The sequence below is a fragment of the Photinus pyralis genome, unplaced genomic scaffold (assembly GCF_008802855.1).
Source record: "Photinus pyralis isolate 1611_PpyrPB1 unplaced genomic scaffold, Ppyr1.3 Ppyr1.4_LG5, whole genome shotgun sequence".
NCBI classification, from domain to species: domain Eukaryota; kingdom Metazoa; phylum Arthropoda; class Insecta; order Coleoptera; family Lampyridae; genus Photinus; species Photinus pyralis.
Window position 1 is genome coordinate 32752644 of NW_022170596.1, and position 9418 is coordinate 32762061.

Sequence of the window (9418 nt, forward strand, 5' to 3'; positions counted from 1 at the left end):
TAACATAAAACGTTACCACGTAGAAGTACTCTAGCTGCGATTGGACACGAACGAATTAGCAACCCTCAAAAGTTAAAGCTTCTAGTACACACACCCCAGGATTTTACAGTTTATTCGCTTTGCATACAAATTAGGTTGCATGATTAACAAAAGCTTTCGTTGTTATTTTATGCGGGAAATCTAGTTTTAAAACCGTAACGGGGAGGTCTCCCAGTTTTTGGAACGCCAACAACTAAAGCAATGAACTTCATCGAAGTTGGGGCGCGCATGGTTGTCTCTTTGTCGAAAATTCTATTTACGCGATGCCGGACCGGGTTAACTCCTAGTAGCGACGTAATCAACATGCTAAACAGGCTCTCCTGCTTATTGCTTGATTAAAATTCGTTTTCCTTGAATGGACGAAAATACGGCATTTCATTAAAGCTCGCTCGAAAATTCGGAAAATGTATACAATTCGCTGCGAAAGTTAAACCATTAGCGTTTGCTTTTTTTCTAAATAAAGGACATAAGAAAAGGAAATTGAATGAGAATTTTTCCGACTTTTCCACGAAAAAGCGAAATTATTCGGATTGCGCCCACGCGGCGGCGTGCTGGTTGAACTGAAACAAATCGGTGCTCGTTGCCAATTGACCACTTCAGTTCGATAATCAAATTATTCCAGAAGCGCTGAACCCAAACCGATCAAATTTCTGCTTAGTTGGGTATTGGCAACTTGTAGATGTTTTAGAAAAACGACTAACATTAGTCGACAAAATCGGATTTCGGCATCAATTTTATAGCGATTTAAGACTGCAATTATTCTCATTGCGAGTGAACGATCCGGGTAACTAAATTTAGAGGTAACCCTTGGTTTTGGTTGTGTTATAAAGAGCGATCGCGGTTTGTTGTCCAAAAACGTCGAATTAAATCTCAAAATACTCCCTTTTTCGTTTGCCAAATGCAGTTCAAGGCTTTAATGGCGTTAAATTGGGAACAAGGGAAGTAAATAAATGTTGACATGACGACTGTGAATCTGATCATGAACCAGTATTACAAGCATTCGATGAACATAGTATTCGAAAAATAAACGTCACTTTATAGTGAACCTGCTCATAAGTGGAATCGGTTCATTGGATCTTTTCTTGCGAGGTTCAAATGAAGTACTGCAAACATGGAAATTTTCCTTTTCAACAAAAAAAAAAAGATCAACGTCTTCAAGTTTTCTTCCAAAAGCACCTCCAGCTGGGAAATATCTAACAAACTGACTGGAGAAAGCATATGCAGCTTAAAACGGAAAAAGCTAAAAGGACGCGCGATCGACTGATTATGGGGTTTTCTTTCTGAATTGATACGTCTTCAGCTTTTCTTAAGTCAAGGTGTGTTTTGGTTGATAATAGCATAAATTCTGCAGAGTTCAAACTTGCTCAACTTATGCGCGGTTTGAAATACGTAAAAATATTTTGCTTCTGGTGAACATACTTTAGTTTTTGGTTTGCGGGATTGTAAACGAAAGCAATTTGCCGTCGTTCAAGTCTACTATAGATAACTACACATGCTGCTAATACGAAATAAGCAATAACCAGAATACGGCGTCACGTATTTACCATTGGGAACGAAACCATGCACTTATTGCAATTAACTTGGCTTCTTCTTCACCGGTCCAAATTTTATTTAGATACCTCGTACTTTTATTGTTTACAAAAAATAACACCTGCACGCTTGAAACTCTAACTGCCTTGATGTTGCAACTGGGCGGTTGCGATTCACTTTCTTCAAATGCTTTTACACTTAATTCACCACGGTCCTCTTCTAAAAGAGTATTTAATCATCCACAATTCCTCTCGCAACAAGGTCCGTATTTTAAAGCGAGATATAAGTCCCAGTAACTTCGCGGTCAAATTTTTGTAACCGCACTCTTAGCGGACGACCTACACGCTATTACGACTGCTTAGTGTCTTCCCCATTTTACCTTTGACTTTGACTTTTGACGAAACAAGAAGGTTCGTCTGCGCCCGCAGAGCTTCGATAGCTTCTGCCGCGCCTTTCACGCAATTCTAATATGTTTTTGTGTAAACAACGTTATTCTGTATATGAGAAATTTTACAATTTATTAAGTAAATCTGGAGGATTATTTACGAAATAAGTACAGATCAGGTTCATTTCATTTTGCATTTTTATCTCAGTGGTGTCTTATTAAAAGTTCAAAACCGTCCGAACAGCCACCGAAAATTTGTTCACTTTATTAATCATCTACTTCTGTGAATTAAAGCAACGTGAAGTTCAGAAGCTGTGAGCGTTTCTGTTAGTTTAGTGCGTCTAATAATATCGCAAATCTTGTACGACCAGATTATCGGGATCATTAAGAAAAAAATCTATTAATAATGTTAACATCTTTTATTTCATTTGTCGACCGCCTGCGGGCTGTGTAATATATCTAAACAAGCTTTGTAAGCTCTTCATTCTTTCAGGGATTTTGTTTTAATTTGTTTTTATGCGTTTCGGAATAAATGTTTGTTTTTGTCAATCAATTAATCGTGTTTATTCGAATCCATTGTGCGACCCGGCATAATTCATATTTTGATGTTGCGCGCGGTTAATTAATTATTAAGCATTTTATTATTTTATTTCCAAATCGAGTTGTTGCAGACATGCCGGGGTGACGACAACAGTTGTTGCACCAGGAAATTCCAATTAACAATAGGTATTAATTGAATTAATGAGTATTGACGTTTGAATGCGCTTAATTGGGTGAGCATGGTAATGAATGACGTTTTAATGAGTTGTAGAAAAAACCGACAGACGGCGTCCAAAGAAAATGAGTGCGCTTAAAAAGCGAGAAGTCCGATGTCCCTCTTATATTTTTCCGATAAATACAGGTCGAGTAATTAATTAAAAACCGAATTAATATGCACCACTTTAGCACTGAATACAGCGAGGAGTTGGAAATTTCTTAGTCCACTTCCCCAAAATTCGGATTTCTTTGTAATGTAAACGCTAAATTAATTCTAAACTATAGTGCTTTATTAGACGAGGACGCCTAGCGACGCCACCGGTTTCGCAACCGGTGGTCTGACCAGTTACTAGGCACTCTTATTTTGCTCTCTCTTTCTGCCTTAATAATAAAATTCTTGGCTGTCCATGTTGGCGAAATTTGGCGACACCACCGGTGGCGTCGCTTGGTGTCCTCGTCTAATACGGCACTTAGGACACCATATGTTTGTATATTTCACGAGTATATTGCCCAACTGGTCACTGTAAAATGATGTCCTCATTCGAGGTTCAGATCAAAACTTATGGAACCAAATTTGGTGATTACCAAAAATTTTATTAGTAGATAAGCAACACTTGTTTTAGTCCACTTTGACATTGAGATCTGCGCATGCGCCAAGGTCAAGGTTATTCGATTCAATTCTGTTTGCCAACGGAAACAGGTCTGTTTATGAGAAACGAGCCAATTAAACAAAAGCACATTGGTTGATTAAAATAAGATCTTTGCCATAGAAACAGCTATGTTCAGTAGGATTAGATTAACCGGTTAACAGTTAACAGACTAGTTTCTGATTAACAAACCTTGTTTCTGTTGACAAACAGAACTGAATCGAAAGACTTTGAATTTCTTACTCTGGAGGACAAATTATAAGAGTATAAAAATCATGCAGGCGTTGTCTATGTAGCGTAGTATGATCTTTGCACATACGCACAAAATTAACAAGAGAGAGCTTAAAATTACTTATAGTTTTTTCTCAAAAATCCATTTAATCTGGCCAAAATAACGATCGTTCACATCATGAAACCATCATTTCTTTTCTGTATTACACTAAACGTATGGCTCTTCAGACGGGAAACACTTTAAACTTTTGTTGATCAAACAACGTTCTAAATCGGTGGCGTTCAATTACTTGATAAAATTAGCGTACAGAAACTTACACGCTCTTTTCCCGTCGCGAGGTGTCAGCATACCCCTACTTCCGCCAAATCACAAGTAACGCCAATAAGGAGCGCTTGAGGTGTCCCCTCTTCCATATCAAAATTACGCGCACAACGATCAGAAGTTTCTTACATTCTAACAAGCAATTCTTACATCTTACAATTTAAATATTTATATAAGACATTATGCAATTAAAACAATTCTAAACTGGAAAAGTTAAAATAACAAATTTCGATTAAATAAACCAATTTCGTTCCTATTCGTAATGAAATCCTCCAGATTTAAATTAAATTAAAACATTCGCACATACATGGTGATTCGTTATTATCTTCGGTATTATTTCAGCCTAAATAACGCCCGCCTGACGTTGTTTACGCAACACTATTTACTTATCCAAGACCTAAAACATATAAATTGAAATCACTGATGTACTCGTATACCAAAGAAAATTAATCAAAACCAAAATACGAGCAGCATTTTGAAAAAAATCCGCCATTTTGGATTATAACAACTTTCATTCCCTAACCTTAACATACAGTCTCACGATCACAATTTTTGCAGTATTCTTAAGGTTTTTTCTTGTGTAACTCCCCCACTATACGTCCCTTTAAGTTTGATTAAAAATTTCCCTATTATATGGTTGCGATTGCTTTACACTTTGTAACCGTAACTTTGGGCTTTGGAAAAACTCTCGGAATGTTAACACTTAATCCAAAAGCTGAAAAGTAAACAATTTTGGTCTCGGATCATTTTTTTTTCTAGCTTTCTCGCGAAGAACGGCCTGACTATTTATTTCGAATTTCAAAAACACTACTTCTGTCTTAATTACTCGCAGCTCTCTCACTGCTCAACCTGTAATGCCTTCCCAATTTCTCACCAGATTCATCCCTATCTATTTTTGAATTAATTAACATTTTAATCATTGATTCGTTTCTTTCTTTCTTGCCCTAAGAATTACATGAGAGTTAGGGCAATAACTTAAAATCTCATGCATAAGGGAATGGGTATAGCTCTTGTTGTAGTGGTCGAATCTTGAAAATTATGATCGTTTTGGATTCTACAGAACAAAATAGCGAGCGTATTATTAACGAACGTCCTAAAAAAAGATGCAATATTGTGTAGTTTTGAATCCGGGCTACCTAAAGAAGTAGAAGTAGTGATATTGAGAAAAATGACAATCTGTGTTATGTGAACTCAAATAGAGTGAATCTATTGCTCAAGTGAATATACATTATTTTAAAACATAAAGAGGAAATTGAGTATCAAAAACAATTGGCTACAAAAATATGACTTTTCCTCCTCGGAAAATGCATAGCTGCAAAAGGCATTTTGTGTGTTCATTCCTGCATTTGGTTCACAAACCATTTCTACAGTTTCATCTTTGTTTTCATATCGGACGATATAGGTTGGACGGTAATTTGTTTATTGAATATTAATTTCAGATTCACTTCCAATAGGAACAAAAAGATTGAAATTATTGTTGTGGGATTTAAGCTTTTTGTAGAGAACTGTAATTATTCACATGTTTTCTACTATCTCAAGGTAAAAGCAGAACAATATGTTTGGAAATGTAAACCTCTTTTCTATAAAACATTACCCCCTTGAAAAAATTTCAATCCGCTATAAAAGGAAAAGGTTTCCTTTGTTTGCAAGCTTTTCAATCCGAAACTGTGACAAGTTTTACTTACAGCTCGCTTGAAGAATGTTACCCTTCGCTAGTTTACAGATAAAGTTGTCGTGTTTCTTATATATTTATCTAACCGCCTATATTTTTCAAATGCGACGATGTAAAAAACGATTCGGAGACTATTGTTCTCACCCACAACTTGTAAATTAATAGTGATATCGGTCTACATGCACCATTAACAAAATGGCTCCAGCGCTTGCCAAGTTGTTGTAAAATGTAATTGCGTGTGTAAATTATTAGTTCGCTCTTGTTGTCAGCCAGACTGCGAGTATTACAAACTGATTATAATCTTATACGTGTTTTTAATAAAATTATTTTTCCTAAAAAACGTACACGTATAAAAGAGCGGACCAACAGTGTAAAGGTAGCAAGCTTTACTTGTTGCCTTGCAAATACATAAGTGAAAATAATAGAGCTAAATGGTAATTTTTTGGGGAATTCACACTTCAACTCGGAATCCGGTTTTATCTTACAAATTCCGACCGGGTTTCGGAAATTCCCTCGTTACTTCGACTAAATCTTAAAATAAGTCTTCGGAAATAATTTTCTAGATTAAATTTCTCAGAAAATAACGGAAATGCCCAGTTTATGTGCGAATTTTTGAGATTAACTCGAAAATTATCCGAGTTTCACTTAAAACAGCTCGTGACAAAGGTATCTTCAACGATACAAAAATGTCTATAACGTTATTGGTGCATAACTACAAGACCAGTATGGAAAACGTATAATGTGCAGAAGCAACTTGCACGATGTTTATCCTATTGCAAGCATCGTATTGCTACAACCCGATAACCGTGCATTGGGGTCTCATTACGTACCACTGTCTCGAGTTTATGGAACCAAAGATACACTTTAATCTACGTTATAGATCAAGGGTATTATTTTAAACGGCAGAAAAGGGCTTGCATTCCGGAACTGTCGTTGTGAATTGCAGAAACGTACGTTCTCCGATCGAACACATATGTAAGGCCAAGAGCATATGCATTATGTATAATGTCTGCAGCGATATGGTGTAACAAATCATGATATGCATGTACGTACCTATCCTAATGTATGCAAACGACCCTCTGATAAAAGACCGAACCCCTTATTTTATGACTACTTGCGTCTGTTTCAATTTCCATCGAGCACGTGCGTGCAAAGGGAAAGCAATAAAAACAGATAACGTTGTTCACTAAATATGTCCTACGTGTTGTGTATTTCTATGTTTCATTAAGCGCCATTACTAAATATAAATTGCGTCACCTGAAACTTTCGATGCATAGGTAATACCGAAATGACCAACCAGATCCTCTAACAGATTACCTACGTTTAAAGGCGCAACCGGAATGTGTAACTTCAAACTTTGAACGAGACCGAGATACACACTATGTAAATTAAACTTAGTTTCAGAACTTTACATAGTCACAATATCAATGAACTATAAAAGCTTTCGCATGGGAAACGCGACAATTACATTTACTTCGGAATCTATACTTGTGTGCGCATTACTGATTTGGTTGGCCAATGATCAGAGGACAATTACGTATGTTAAGTATGGAAAAGGGGGTCCTGTCAAAATATGTTGAATCGAACTTCGGGTTATTGACCTGCGTATGTACGTGACATTCTGAACGTTGCTACCTTTTGTCTTATTGTATTCTCATGGCCACCTTGACTGAAGCATCGGTGCCACTATGACCCAGAACTGTAAATAACAAATATCTGACAACTGTTCAATCTGCGTCATTTACGTTAGCTATTTACGTCTCAAGTGACAGCCACTTTGGATTCGAATGTAAGTAGTTATATAATTTGTGTTACAGTTGTGCAGGGATATTTATCTCTTTTGCTACTCCTTTTAGCGCACATTCAATTTATATTTTATTGCCGTAGTGGATAACGTCCCTGGAGGATTCACTACAATTACTTTTATAATTGGTTTCTCGACTACATTGCGGTTTTAATAACTATTTCTCTTTAAAATTATTGTTGAAGTACTTACATTGTTTATCCCCGTAATGGATTTAGTTTAGATTGCACGTAAAATAGACCACCGCCGAAGTGATTTTTGTATTTCTCCGCTCCCAGCAAGGAAAACAGTCGAGCAATGTGGCACATTAGATATATCCATGAACCAAGGATTTATTTATAAAATTCAGCACTGGAAAAATAATTTTAAAACGTCTCCTTGGAAAGCTCACAACGGTAAATTTCCCTTTGAAACATAGGCCCCGGATTCGCCTCATTCGCTCTCGGAATATTCGTCATGGAATGAAGATCTCCTGCAAGGAACATTCGGCCGCACTGAAATACCGCGATAGACATTTGCTTCAAAGGAAAATGCACATTCAGAAAAATCGGTCGAGGTTTAGAGAATAAGTGTTTTGTACACGATGTCCCATTTCCTATACTTTTATAGGGTACATATATGGTGCATTCAAAGTTTGAATATATTTGCTGTATTAGAGATACGGGGGAAAATTAAAAAATGTGGCAATTTCAGAATAATCAAATTTTTCCTTAGTTAAAGAGATACAAAAAAAACAGCATATTAAATTTTCATATAAACATAATACTAAAAAAATTAAAAAAATTCACTATTGATTTCAGAGATTGAAAAAAAATTTTTTTTACTTTAAAAATCTTTATTTTTTGCATTTGAATCGCCAGTTTCGAAGGAACAGCGATAAGAACACGTGCATTAATATTAATTAATGTCCGCCTGATTGTATCGTATCGTATTTACACATTTTACAATTAAATGCACAAATGTAAATAAACAACTTTCAAAAAGCGATAAAATTTAAACAAGAACTATGCAATCCAAAAGGAAAAACAACACTGAGATAACAAATTCAAATACAATAAACCAACTTTGTGCTTATTCGTAAATAATCCCCCAGATTTACCCTTAGTAAATTGTAATGTACTTATATACAGAGTGTCCCATCATTATTTTCGGTACTTAGACCGAAATAAGTTTACAGAACAATATACAGGGTCCGATAACTTCTTGTCTGACTCCGTGTACTTATTCTCAAAGCGGATTTTATATATGGGTAAAATTGCATATATATCGTTTCGTACGGATAGTAGGCTCGAGTTAAGTGCGCATCTAGAACACGTACCTTTTACTTATCATCTCTTCAGGTCACAGAAACGTGATTTTACTCGAACGAATTAGACTGGCTGGTCAAACACATGACAGTGGAATGATAGTTGTTCGAAAAGTAGATGAAAACTTCCATGAAACTGCTACATCCAACTGTTACGTCTTCTCAAAACATTCACTCGAACTCGGGTGATTACCTAACTGTAACGTAATGAATTTTACTTGACGAACAATACGAAACTTAACGTGGGACACGCGTCTTCTAAGCTTTCAACGAACAGCACCTCGGCCTCGAAATTGACAAAAGGCCCCGTTCTTACACCAACTTGTCTCTTTCCTCTCTTTTAAAATTTGAAAAACTTCCTCCAATTAACGGAACGTAGCAACCACCAGCCTTCGTTGCTTGACGCTCCTTAAGTTACGTACTAAACGTGTCACTTAAATGATTTAACAAAGCAAAATAGATAACAAAAATAAACCATAAATTGCCCTACATTTAACAATTCTAGGAAATAATCTTTTACAAGGAAAAATAAACCACTTGGATACATCTAGAAACGCAATACTCGCTCCGTGTTTACTAATTAAATAATTTAAACGAAAAATTGATTAACAATTAAAGCCCCGTTATTAATTGAGGCGTCTGGACGGACGTCCACATTGAAATTGCTTATATATACATTTTTCTTTCTTTTTTCAGGACGCGAAACTTTACCGGAGGGATACTACG